Here is a 14,290-nt window from a genome sequence, read left to right as displayed (position 1 = left end):
TTTCACTGACGAAACTTTGAAAACAGGCATAAGTGGCCGGACACGCCCCCTTTTGAAAAAAAAATTCTGTTCCAAAGTGAAACTGTTCGAACTGACTAGAACTGGAGCAAACTAAATGGCGAGAATTCCGATTTCTAAGATACTCCGTTCTACACCAGTTGCTCCTAAAAATCAGGAGCAAATCATGTCGAAACTTGGGGCCATTGAAACCAATTAGTCCCAAAATTGCTTAAACTAGAGTCTTAAACAGGCATGCCTTATTAGCACAGCACCCACTTAGCACCTGTTTTCACCCTTTCCCCAAAATAACCCCCATAAAATGGTATCAACAGGAATTCTCTGTTCAGCATCTTGCTATAGATCTGTTGGTGGACCTATTTAAGGTAACAGGTTGGCATATATTCACAAATACAATGTATTCTATAAAATACATACATTTTATAAATTAAAAAGCAAATCCTTTTATAATATAAATTAAATACAGTGAAAGAAGCCCCTGAAGAATAGAGAATAGAGTTTTAAAATAATACTGTTGTTTACCATGTGTAGTACATCATTATGGTTACATTTATAATAGACAATAGATGCAATAGTGGTTTAGTTTTCACTATGTCTTGAAGTAACCCTGATAAACTCTGTGGAAGGTGATAATCTACTCTCTCTGTCTTTATCAAAATTTAATATTGTAATTATCTTACTCTTTACTTTAAAAAGAAGCATGTCCCTTCTTTTGGCGACTTGGTTATTTTACTGAGATAATAAAAAAGCTGCTCCCATCACTTCACACTGCACGTGCATTGGAATCGAAATGACAGACCACCAGCTAGCCTCTGATTGCTAACCAAATGCTAGCACCACATTTCTGGATCCAGCCCCAGTATCAATCTTACACACAAGCCAACCAGACACCCAGGGAAATGAACCACAGCATGCGAGAATGCCCAGAACAAGGTAAAATCATCCACAAGATGAATTGGTCACGTTCATGCAGCTGACCCCCAAGACCAGAAGCAGAATACCGATTCCACAATGCAGCGAGAAGGTAGACACAGCATTGCAGTTTCCAGAATAAGAGGAAAGAAATCAAAGGATAGGCTAACATGGTCCAGTGAAGACTGGAAACGTCCCTCGTCCAAAATTAAATGTAGAGAGAGCACTGACTGAAATCAGAGATCTGTCACCTCTGTGCTAGACCACATGAAACCAAAAGAACTGTAAGAGTTACAAGGCTGCGTACATTTACATTTCTGGCCTCTCCTCAAATGCATTTTTAAATAAAAGGATGTTAAAGAACAGAACAGTGAACAATGCACATTTCTTTGCCCTGACCTCGTAGAAAGGTGTTGCTTCAATTAACAAATAGTCCATTTGGAACCAGAATTCCGTTGCATTGGTCATATTGTGGAAGAGGCCTGAACAGGCCAGGTAAGTGTGTAAGCTACAGCACAGGACGTCTCCCAAAAGCAGGTAATCTAGTGGGAAGGAGAATGATAGTCTGCTCCGTATTTTGTACATTATTCATCACTCAGCCAGCAATTAATTTGTACCAAATCGCACTGTTTGGGCACCACACATCATTGAAGCTTAAATGTTGAAATATACTGATGACTGGTGTGTGAGAGATTGCATGCAGACTTTAATGGGCTAACGGGCAAAATAAAGTTTGTCTTTGCAAGTCACGAGTATTGTAGTGTATATTGTGACCATGGAATAAGGACCTAATAAGGTGTTTTTATGCTACTTCCAGCTCTATCTATCTTTTGGACATTGATTTAATTTGGCATTATCCCACATTTATACTGCCAAGAGAGTCACTGTACTGCACTGTGGCCAAGCTACCATGTGACTGAACATTGTCAATCTTCTCTCATAGCTTCAGGGGCAGTTGGAAAATAAATATAACAAGGTATGAAGTGATGGAGTTTGAGTTGGGAACAGAGAAATTTGTAGAAAAACTGAAGCTCAGTTGGAGCAAAGTGTGTTCATCCAAGAGACTTATAAAACACAAGAGATTAAACAGTGCAGAAAACAACAGGAGTGATTGACACATGCAGTGTTCGATACAATCGGCAATAAAGAACTCTTGCCGAGATTCTTTACTTTCGGAGAATTTATTCTGATATTGTACAGAAAGGAACTTGTAGTGTTGTTGTGTAAATGAAATCTTCCGAGACTAACATCCAACAACCTGTGAATTGAAGGCTCCGGGCTATGAAAATTCACCCTTAAATGTAAAATGGCAAATAGCTTGCCTGAGCTGGGGAAATTAAAATGGAGCTGAAAAGTTTCCTTCTGGCATTTGCAGTATATATTCCCTGAAAGTGCCCAGCTAGGAACTAAAATATTGCAAGCAAGAGAAATTATCAGTGCCTACTGCTAAAGAACTACATCGTTTATTATGTATGTACATGCATATGTAAGTATGATCTTATTTTAGGATTCACATTACTCCAAATATCGGGACCCAAATTGTCCCTTTTTATAGCCCCGTAAGCACCTTTGGGGGCGCTAATGGGATGCAATGGCATTATCGCCTGGGGAAGGGTGGCGGTAGCACCTCCGGGGAATGTGCCCCAGAGGTTTTGGGGGCGCTGTGCCGGTAGCGACGTACCCGTGATTAGGGCACTGGGCTGGCGTACACCCGGTGATGACATCATCACCATGCGCGCCACCCTCTTACCGCCCCGTGCCAACTACTTTGCGCCCCGCGAAGGAAATTGCTTCACGGGTTGCAAAGCTGGCGGACATCCACCGCCAGGGCGCCCCTTAAAGGGGAGGCCTTTAGCGCACCGGGACGCCATTTTATTTTGTCGGCCGACTCTTGCGCCGTGCAGCCCCCGTATCGACCGGGCCACCATCATGCAGCCCGGCACTCCTGCAGTGTGCGCAGTGGCCCTCTCCTTTAAATTAGTGCTGGCAACCTCAGTGCGGCACTGGACTCAGCCACGCTAACGCCCCAGGAGCGCCCATGCAAGGAAGCGGAGCACTGTAGACAGCACTCCACTTCCTTTTGAGAGGCGGCAGGTCCAATTCCACGTCGAGGTCGTGACTTCCGGGCCGGGTGATAAAAGTCCCGGCCCCAGAAGGTTACCACCCCCAATCGGGGCGAGGGGCAATTTCGCCCCCATTATTTTTAATGCACAGTTCACGTCAAATTTCCATGTATGCATCTTTAACCCAAAGCTGTTAATCCATTTATTTTAATGAATTTAACTCATCAAGGAATGTAATGCAAATATGTTGATCAATGTGCCAGAGATAGTGCACAGAGGGACCTCAGTCATATTTACACTAGCAAAGACCTGAATTTATTTACTCACTCATGGACCAGATGCAAAATATATTTAATGGGTATTTAATCAGGATTAACGTTACCATACCTGTTCTATTGTTACGAATTGCATCTATAGCTGCGCAGCTCCCAGGTTACTAAAAGCAAGTAACTGCTGATTTTCATTCAAATCCAAAGTAAGATTGTTGACTAATATTTGCCATTGTTGAGGCATCTGATCAAATGGATGCTTTATTCCAAAGTATTGAATGGGAAATAATGTTTGTAAACCTGAATTTCTTATTAATATAATTACTTTATGATAGCCATAAAATAAAAATGAAGCTTATGATTCAATATCAAAAGCTACAAATAGCCCCCTCAAGGGTAGAAAAGAATTCATATCCCTACAAGATGCTCTTCAGAAATTTCTACTTAAGGGTTGAAATCATTATCAGCAAAGCTAACATATAAATGCTTCACACTCATACCTAATTTCTCTCTCTACTATTGTACTATAGGCATAATGCCATTTATTTTATGCAGACTACTTCAGAACTGCCACTAATGTCATTCCACAATCAGTCATATTATGAAAGTTATATGGAGAGATGCACAGTCCTTGAATGGTATTATAAAGCTGTCCACCTGGTAGCCTGACCAAGAACTGACAAAGCTCTTTACAGTAAGACATGGAGACCTAAACATCAGACAGCTTTAAAACCTCAACCTATGATTTGCAGTTTGTGAAGTAGATGCTTGCATCACTTCTCTAGCAAGCCAAGCACAGGCTGTGATCTTTAACTAAGACACAAAGAGGTCCCCGGTGACAGAAAACCTAGGTTAGATCTTAAATGGATGAACCTTGCACACACCACTCTCTGTACAGCAAAACTAATCTAGCTATTGTATTTGAATTTTGTCTATGTTTTCTGTTGAATTATGAATGTGGCTTGGATTACAGCTTACTACAGTATACCCCAGTGTCCCACTATCGACTCTCTAAGCAATCTAAGGAGCCAAGCTGAATAACATAGGAAAGATCAATCTATGAACATTTAAAAAATATAATTGTACAAACCAGACAATGCATTCAGTATAAAAAAATAAATATTGGTGCAGTAAAAAACATCAAAGACATCTTATGAGGAGATGTATGCCCTGCACTGATAAGATGTTCATAGTAAAATTTTATAAATACTATTTGTGTACAAGTATAAGTTCTTCCCAGAATGACATAAACGTTGCAGAAAGAGGCACAAATTAGAAAGATTGTCAGTAATAACTGAGTCACTCGTGCATTTCAATGTCATTGTTTAATAAAAAGTTGTCTCTTATGCTGAGCATCTGTAATATATTCTGTGAACAAAGGTTTGAGAAAAATATGGTCGCCCCAAAATTTCAGAGGCGGCTCTGGAGGACAGCTCTAAGGGTGGAGCAGAACTTTCACCCACCCACTGATCTCAACCCTGATCCTGTCAGGAATCCTGGGGTCAAGCCAACTTTCATTTCCTGTTCAAGCACCACTCTCTGAGCTGGGGGTGGGAGAAATGTCACTGCAGTTCCTTGTCCCAGTGGTCGCAGGTCTACACGGCTCAGGTAGTGGCTCCAAATGTAAAACAAATTCCTCCTCTTCCTTCTCCTGCCAGTTTTTCTCCGCAACTGACTTTAAGCAGTTCTGTGGTGGTAAGTGCATTGAATTATTGTCAGCTCAGAGTGTTGCATATTCGAATCTTAATTTAACACTGGGGACACCTAATCAGATGCAGATATTAGTTGAAATTATACAAGTTTACTGCTCAGTAAATAATAATGAGCAGCACTAATGAATGTGAAGCTGTCTGCAGGTGGTGTGAAGAGCAAAATGTAAAAAGCAAAATTATAGTGCTAAAATGATCCCATTTTTCAGTGTGAATAGTTTCTTCTCGGCAATAATTTCTCAGATCTAAAGGTTATACTTCCGGAATTTCTGTGGGGGTTCTCCTGATGTCCCGCTGTAACTTTGGTAGAAGATCAGCTGACACCATGAAGAAAAGGTGTAACCTGTTGTTTATACCCTATCTATATGTTAATGTCCTGCTACCCAGGAAACTGTCTTGTTGCTTTCATCATGTGTCAATACACGATGGATGATAGCTGCAGTCATGACTCATAACTTCAATAAGTCTTCGGCAGACAGGGTGGGGGTGATGGAAACAAATTATGATGATGACGCACATTGCAGTGCAGAAAGTGCGATCGAGCTGACTGTAGGCATTCTGAAGTCTCGTTTCCAGTTCCTGCTTAAAGCATAGAATCATAGAAATTTACAGCACGGAAGGAGGCCATTTCAGCCCAACTTGTCCGCGCTGGCCGACCAGGAGCTATCCAGCCTAATCCAACTTTCCAGCTCTTGGTCCGTAGCCCTGTAGCTTACGGTAAGTTAAGTGCACATCCAAGTATTTTTTAAATGAGGTAAGGTTATCTGCCTCTACCACCCTTTCAGGCAATGAGTTCCAGACCCACCACCACCCTTTGGGTGAAGACATTTCCCCTCATATTTCCTTGATACGTCCCCCAATTACTTTAAATCTATGCCCCCTGGTTGTTGACCACTCTGCCAAGGAAAACAGGTCCTTCCTATCCATTCTATCCAGGCCCCTCATAATTTTATACATCTCAATCAGGTTCCCCTCAACCTCCTCTGTTCCAAAGAAAACAGACCCAATCTTTCCTCATAGCCAAAATTCTCCAGTCCAGGCAACATTCTTGTAAATTTCCTCTGCACCCTTTGCAGTGCAATCACATATTTCCTGTAATGTGGTGATCAGAACTGCACACAGTACTCCAGCTGCAGCCTAACCAGTGTTTTATACAGTTCAAGCATAACGTCCTTGCACTTGTGTTCCATGCCTCGACTAATAAAGGCAAGTATTCCATATGCCTTCTTAACCACCTTATCTTCCTGGCCTGCTACCTTCAGGGATCTGTGGACCTGCACTCCAAGGTCTCTTTGTTCCTCTACACTTTTCAGTGTCCTACCATTTAATGGTGGAGCCCTGCAATACAGCCCAGTGAGAGTCTCCAGAATCGCATAATATCACAAGAATGGCTTTTGTTTCTAGACCAGGGGTGGGCAATTATTTGGGCTGGAGGGCCACGTAACATATTTTGGTCAGCTGTTGAGGGCCATCCATCGATGTTCCTCCAATCGCACGGTCCCACACATGCTGATCCCCAGCTCCTGCTGCTGGAAGAGATACTGTGCATGCGCGGCTGCATAGTGGCCAGCCGTGCAGAAAATTTAAAGGGACCGCGCGCAAAAAAAATTAGAGGGGACATTGCATAAAAATAAACATTGCATAAACATTAATTCAGATAGTCAGATGTTATCTTACATACACAACATGTATTCAATACTACTTAAAAATGAATCAAAGATAAAAGTTGAAAATAGTGTGGTATCTTCTGGTCTATGTAAATCAGTGCTGTGAAATAGAACTGTATAGAAACATAGAAAATTGGTGCAGGAGTAGGCCATTCAGCCCTTCGAGCCTGCACCGCCATTCAATGAGTTCATGGCTGAACATGCAACTTCAGTACCCCATTCCTGCTTTCTCGCCATACCCCTTGATCCCCCTAGTAGTAAGGACTACATCTAACTCCTTTTTGAATATATTTAGTGAATTGGCCTCAACTACTTTCTGTGGTAGAGAATTCCACAGGTTCACCACTCCCTGGGTGAAGAAGTTTCTCCTCATCTCGGTCCTAAATGGCTTACCCCTTATCCTTAGACTGTGACCCCTGTTTCTGGACTTCCCCAACATTGGGAAGATTCTTCCTGCATCTAACCTGTCTAAACCTGTCAGAATTTTAAATGTTTCTATGAGATCCCCCTCTCATTCTTCTGAACTCCAGTGAATACAAGCCCAGTTGATCCAGTCTTTCTTGATCCCGGGAATCAGTCTGGTGAACCTTCGCTGCACTCCCTCAATAGCAAGAATGTCCTTCCTCAAGTTAGGAGACCAAAACTGTACACAATACTCCAGGTGTGGCCTCACCAAGGCCCTGTACAACTGCAGTAACACCTTCCTGCCCTTGTACTCAAATCCCCTCGCTATGAAGGCCAACATGCCATTTGCTTTCTTAACCGCCTGCTGTACCTGCATGCCAACCTTCAATAACTGATGTACCATGACACCCAGGTCTCGTTGCACCTCCCCTTTTTCCGAATCTGTCACCATTCAGACAATAGTCCGTCTCTCTGTTTTTACCACTAAAGTGGATAACATCACATTTATCCACATTATACTTCATCTGCCATGCATTTGCCCACTCACCTAACCTATCCAAGTTACTCTGCAGCCTCATAGCATCCTCCTCGCAGCTCACACTGCCACCTAAATTAGAGCCTGTGTCAGCATCAATTTCTCACCTCGGGCATCCTTATGTCCCTCTGCAAAGATTACTAATGCCGTCCCAATTGGTGCCAGATGAGAACTCTCCTGCCGCCGTACTCTGGATACTGGGAGAGGAAAGATGCAGCAATGGACAATTTCTTCGGTAAAATAATTTTGGAGATGAGCAGCCATTACTCCACTCTAAAATGTATAGGGCATATTCTGGTACGCAGTGCATTCTGGATACGGCGTCCGGCATTGGGGCCCAGAATCATGGAACGGATCCTTTTAAGATCGGGCCAGGGAGAATAGCTACTGCGAATTATTAATTTGAATGAATTATTGCTATGTTTTTTCCTTGGCTGCAGTTCAGGTCTGTCTCCGACTCATGAGAAGTGAAAGTGGATAGACTAATGTGCAGCTCGAGCTACAGCTCCGTTCTACTTCTGTTCCATCCAGCGGGCCGGATGGGCCGTATTTTGCCCACCACTGTTCTAGACACTGAAGAAAATGTTGTTGAAGACGGCAGCAAAGGACCTCCATTTCCACATCATTTGGAGGGTGCACATGAAGGAGTGGACATGGAGCAGAATGACCAGCAGACAGAGAAGGAGACAACGTATAGTCCTTTGCTTTCAATGAATAAAAATGAACACACCAAATAAGGTCACTTCACATTTGCTTGTATTTCTCTTCTCACCCTAACAAAGTCTGGCATTGTCAAAGATTTTCGGAGATGCCATCTTTTGGATGAGACATTAAACTGAGGCCCCGTCTAGCCTCTCAGGTGGACATACAAATGCTATGGCACTATTTTGGAAAAAAACAGGAGAGTTATCCCTGGTGTCCTAGCCAATAGCAACATCACTAAAAAAAAACAGATTATCTGGTCATTATCACATTGCTTGCGGTGCACAAATTGGCTGTCACATTTTCTACATTACAACAGTGAATGCACTTTAAAAAAAAAGTACTTAATTGGCTGTAAAGTGCTTTGGGACGTCCGGTGGTAGTGAAAGGCGCTATATAAATGTAAGTCTTTCTTTCTTTCTTTTTCTTTCACATGAGCGCATGTATCCCATGATGATGAGACCTGCAGATCCATTGATCCTGTAACTCAACGGTGCCTCAAAACTAGCAGAATACCTTGTGGCAAGCAATTCACAGAATGGTTGTGAGGTAACATGAGTCCTCATTGTTTCCAGAGGTTCCTTCCCTTTGTATAAGTTATTTTCCCTGACAACCAGGTGATGACATAGAAAGATCATGAGATGTAAGACGGTGTATCGCTTGTATCGTTCTAACAAAATGGAGCCGAACTTGTCCCTTTCCGAAAGGCCCGTTAGCACCTCTGGGAGGTGCCAACGGAGTGATAAGGACTTACACGCAGGAGCAGGTGGCATAAGCGACCCACCTGGAATTGCGCCCAAGATGGTGGCAGCGAAAACGGCTTTGCGCCACGCCCTGTCGTTTTTGCCTCGGGCGGCAGTGCACACGGCAATTACGTCATCAAAGTGCATTTTTTAAAGTGCATTCACTGTTGTAATGTAGAAAACCCCACGGGGGAAATAGCCCCACGAGAGTGAGGGCCGCGCGGGGTGATGCCACTAACAGCTTTGCAGGTCGCAAAGCTGCAGTGGCTGGGCCACCCTTAAAGGGGTGGGCCTTGCGCCGTAGCAATTTTGGCTTATACAAAGAGAACCTCTGGAAACAATGAGGACTCGTGTTACCTCACAACCATTCTGTGAATTGCTTGCCACAAGGGATTCTGCTAGTTTTGAGGCACCGTTGATTTATAGGATCAATGGATCTGCTGGCCTGCCCAAAACCCTCCCTGGTGGCCCAGTGGGCACGAGCAAACTGGCTGCAGAGTTCAATGCTTTAAGAGAAGGGGAGGGACGTTATGACGCATCAGCATGACATAGCATGTAGCGTGGTGCTGAGCATCACACCGCGCTTCCGCCCCTCTATCGCCCTGCTACCGCCCCCAAGGAGGCAAATTACGCCTCTGATACCACCCCACATATTTTTGGGATTCAAAGACCCCAATTCCAGGACATTTAGCTGCCCATCTCGCCGGATGCTAAGCTTTCATTTAATATAAAGGCCCGCGGGGCAATTTCAACCCCAAATGTGTATTGGGAACAATACTTCATTTTTACCTTGGCCATCTTGTAAGGTCACTGAAACTCTTTGTGGCCATTCTAAGGCTGGTGGAAGTTTCAATCATTGCTTCTGCAACCTCCCTCCATTCAACGTTTTGTGAAGCTTCCTGCTCTCAGTCCCCAACAGTCATTCCCTCCTAGCCCTTACTTCAGTCAGTAAAATTTCCATTAATATATCTGAGAAGCAAGAAGCCCTCTCTGCTGCTGCTTTTTCAGACATTACGGCACCTGTTTTCCAGAAATGGATGTCTCCCTTTAATTCGTCACAGCATTTTAAACACTATAGCAGCATCCTTTTTCCCTCATCCCCAATGACAGTAACCCAATGAAGTATTACCATTCTTAACCTGCCCCACACACATAATTCGGAAGTCGAGAGGAAAAACTGCTTTGTTAGCAGCAGAATCACTTGGATAGGCCCTCCCGCTAACCGGCCAACCTGAGGAAAATTCAGCCCGTAACTGGAATTGTCTGATAAGTGAAATTTCTGATTTTGAAACAGTTGCTGCATATATGTAGCGCTGTCCTTAATCCCTTTGCCAATATCTATCTCTAAAAGTATGAAAATGTTTTGTGACCATATGCTTCTGCTGCACTTCAATTGCATAAATTATTCTTTGGTATCTGCAGCAATTCTTCTACATTTCCAGTGCATATTTACTCCAGTGGAATTAATGAAACATTGGCCCTGAATTCCTTAGGATTTTCTCACGTTGTGCATCCGTAACTTTTCTGGCAGTGTGACAAAAACATATACGAAAATGAAGTACAGGAAAATCCCATTCGTCCATCTAGCCTGCCCCATATAGTTGTGATCACAATATTAACATTCTCCACACACCCGGAGCTATGTAATCTCCTGGCTATCCCACTCTTTTTTAAGGGGACACGCTTACCATCATTTCCACCTCTGATGAGGTCTCCAGTGGTCAACTCATTATTGGGGACTTTGTACAGCACTGCTAGAGCAGCCAGCCCTTCACTAACCATATCTGTCCAATATTCTGGTCCTCCACTGCCATAGAGCTCCCAGAGTATTGTGTGATAATTGCCAGGAGTGTCACTCAAATATGTACATGGGCTGATCTTGCAGGATTGGGTGATATCAGTTCATTTATGCACAGGCATATGCAGCATTCCCAGTGGGACACATTATGCAACCTATTGAGTTTAGTTCAAAGTTTTTCTTTGACACCAGATTATTCCTCATTCCAGTTCCCCTGCACTCAAACATCAGTGGTCGATCAGTGGTCGTTCTTACAGCCACCAAGTCCATGGCCTTTGGAGTTCCCACCCTAAATCCCTCTACTATTTCCATGCCACTATCTGCTTCCAAAAACTTCTTAGAAACTCTTTTCCTCAACTGTGCTTTCACCCATTCTCCAATTCTGTTTCCCTTTGTTTTGAAAAATCATGAAATTAAATTGTCTTTTCCCTGAAAAGTACAACTTTGCAGGGCAATAGCGAAAGAGCAGGGTTGTGGGACTAACTGAATAGCTCTTTCAAAGAGCCAGCATGGGCACAATGTTCCGAATGGCCTCTTTCTGTGCTGTATCGCTCTATGATTCTGTCGCGATGCTGACAGACCTGCAGCGTATTATAAATATTTATTACACATTTGTTTTGTGCTGCACTTTTATTTCTCTGCCCTGTAAAACACACAGACATTTTTTTTTAAGATGAAGAAGTTGTGAAATATAAGTTATTGTTATTGTGAAGGTCAACATTTTTATTTATTTAAAATTTTAATTAATTTAAATTTTAACTGTTTTTTTATTGCAGTATTTATTGTCTAGAAAGCTGATTAAATATCTGGGACGGAATAAATAATAAAAGAAATTGTCAGTGATCTGGAGCTGGGAATTGTTTTTCAACATATTCTTGTTTATTTATCTTTTAAGTTTAATTTCTGAGCAACAGTCATAAAATACCTTTGCAAATAAATTGCACGGTGTTTCATGTGGACTGAGCTGGCGGAGACTCTGCTGATTTAATGCCTCTGCTTTTAACCACAGCAATGCTCTTTTACAACTCTTTCTCGGGATGCTGCTCGAACAGTGAACTAACTATGAGGGAATCTAACCCAACGATCTGCTGGATTTCCTCCACTTTCCCGCCAAGCACACTGCCAAACTGTGTGCAATCAGTCCAGATACCGGGCTTTAGTTTTAGTGGAATTCTTCTACATTTATCTCACTCGTCATTCCATTCATCATAGATCCTCTGAGGCATCTGCCATTATTAGTCTGCATGACAAATATTAAAAAGGTATGATTCGAGTACATTATCTTGTAAAACCACCAGTTATTCTTCCTATTTTTCTCCGAGGGTATTTTTTATTAATCATAATTATATAACTGATACAATTTCTATTTTATGACTTGTTGGACTATGCCATGCATACTTGCCTAGTACACCAACAAACTAAGCTTTGGTGGTTTATTTACAATTGCCATTTTAATTGTCCAAAGTATAGGGAATTGTAAATAATAGTAATGGAGGAAGAGTAGATTGATGAGACGAGCTCTCTCTGGAAAAAAAAGTGATATTAATGAGACAAGGGAGAATATTAATGAAGTCGGAGTGCTCTCGAAAATGGTTCAAACATGAAGTGTTGATTAGGTTGTCAACTACAGTGAAGTCCACCACAGCAAGCCTGCTAAGAAGGCAATGATCTTACCAGGGAAAAAACAGGAGATTTCTATTCATGCCAACCTAGAAAACCAGCAAAAGTTGATCCACAGTTGGCACAGCCTCCAAGAAGCAGACAACTGAAGAGTGGCTTTTTACTTTAGTCAGTAGGTATACTCAACATTCTAAAACTTGGATTCTGGGAAAAGAACAAGCGCGTAAATGCATGAAAGAGAAACCAAAGAGTAACGGCACAACATTGGTGGTTTGTTCCTAGAGGTATCAGGATCTGTTACCCCAGACTTTTTATTTTTTATGCTTACATTAAAAATGATGCACTCTGGTTAATTTTGAGCCTTTTATATTTCATGATTAACAGAGTTTACATTTTAAAAAGGGGAAAATGAAATGCCGTTGGGTTTTTCAGCAGGCTATCACTTATCCAAAAGTTATCTCAACAGTCACTTTCCCACATCCAATCCCCTTCCCCGCTGCCCCAGTTCACAAAGACATTGAACTCCATCCAGTTCACAGGGACACTGGGGTGAATTTCCATCAGGTTCTCCTGTTCAACCATTGTAACTTCAGTGGAAGAGCTATGGAAACGTTGGATAACACCATTTTTTTTAGAGTTTCTGTGGATCTTTAGCCAAAGTCGATCAGGAGAACGCTGCAGAACTTCTCCTCTACTCCTGGTTCATACTGGCATTTCCTCTACCTTTTAAATTCACTTAGCACTCCATCCACTTTTTCCATTCTCCTCCATTTAAGCTAGTATAATTCCTTCCTGGTCTCCCAGTATATAGCCAATGGAAGTCTGGCAGAACTCCCAGGAAACAGTAAACAGCTGAGCCATTTATGTCATTTCTCTGGTCGCTGCAATGGTCACAGACACATCTGCGGGCGTGGCTCTGGGCCCATTCATTATCTATGGTACGGTCGCCATCACTGAGAGAGCGGCGGGGAGGCAACATGGCCATGGAGTCCAGAGTCACCCAGGAGGAGATTAAGAAAGAGCCAGAAAAGCCGGTGCATCGCGAAAAAACTTGCCCTCCTCTGTTGAGAGTATTCACAACTAGCAATGGAAGACATCATAGAATGGATGATTTTGCTAGAGAGAATGTCCCATCTGGTGAGCTTCAAATCTACACTTGGATGGATGCTACACTGAAGGAGCTAATTAGCTTAGTAAAGGAAGTCTATCCAGAGGCCCGGAAGAAAGGAGCACACTTTAGCTTTGCAATTGTGTATCCAGATCCTAAACAACCTGCTTACAGAGTAACAGAAATCTGTACCACCGTTTCAGGCAGGAAAGGACCAGATGACTCGATGACATTACACTCTCAAAAGTTTCAGATTGGTGACTACCTGGACATTGCAATAACACCACCAAGTCGAGCACCACCCCCTCCTGGCCGCATGAGACCATATTAATGTTCTTTACCATCCCCTCCGGAATAAAACTTCACAACTAGATTTTTTGTGTGGAACATATGGGCAGTTCTGCCTGATTGTTAGTGGCCCCCGCTACTGTCTAACCAAGAAAGTTACATAAACCTGTTATGGCATGTGCCATTGTATTTTCTTCCAAAACAAGGTGCATTTTTGAGAATGAACTGAATTTTAACAGAATGCAGATTTGGTGCAGCATCTGTACATTCTACCTCCATAGTTTTGATATTGATCAGTAATTTGTTTGGAATGTTTTAATAAAACTCTGGGGGTTCTGGTGGGAGACTGGGAGATCTCGGCAGGATTTGAGGATCATTAAAACTTTTCACAGCAGCTATTCACAAGAGGCACAGGAACAGCATTCGGTTACTCTGTCACCTTGGGTGGGGAGA

The 14,290-nt window shown here is 42.6% G+C and overlaps 1 pseudogene; it reads left to right on the top strand.

Annotated features, from left to right (window-relative positions):
* The first annotated feature begins 13,376 nt into the window (after window positions 1-13,376).
* LOC139266791 (histone deacetylase complex subunit SAP18 pseudogene) lies at window positions 13,377-13,915 on the top strand (annotated as a pseudogene).
* The last annotated feature ends 375 nt before the right edge of the window (window positions 13,916-14,290 follow it).

The sequence above is a fragment of the Pristiophorus japonicus genome, chromosome 7 (genome assembly GCF_044704955.1).
Source record: "Pristiophorus japonicus isolate sPriJap1 chromosome 7, sPriJap1.hap1, whole genome shotgun sequence".
Taxonomy (NCBI): Eukaryota; Metazoa; Chordata; class Chondrichthyes; family Pristiophoridae; genus Pristiophorus; species Pristiophorus japonicus.
This window is presented reverse-complemented; position numbering and strand designations above follow the sequence as displayed.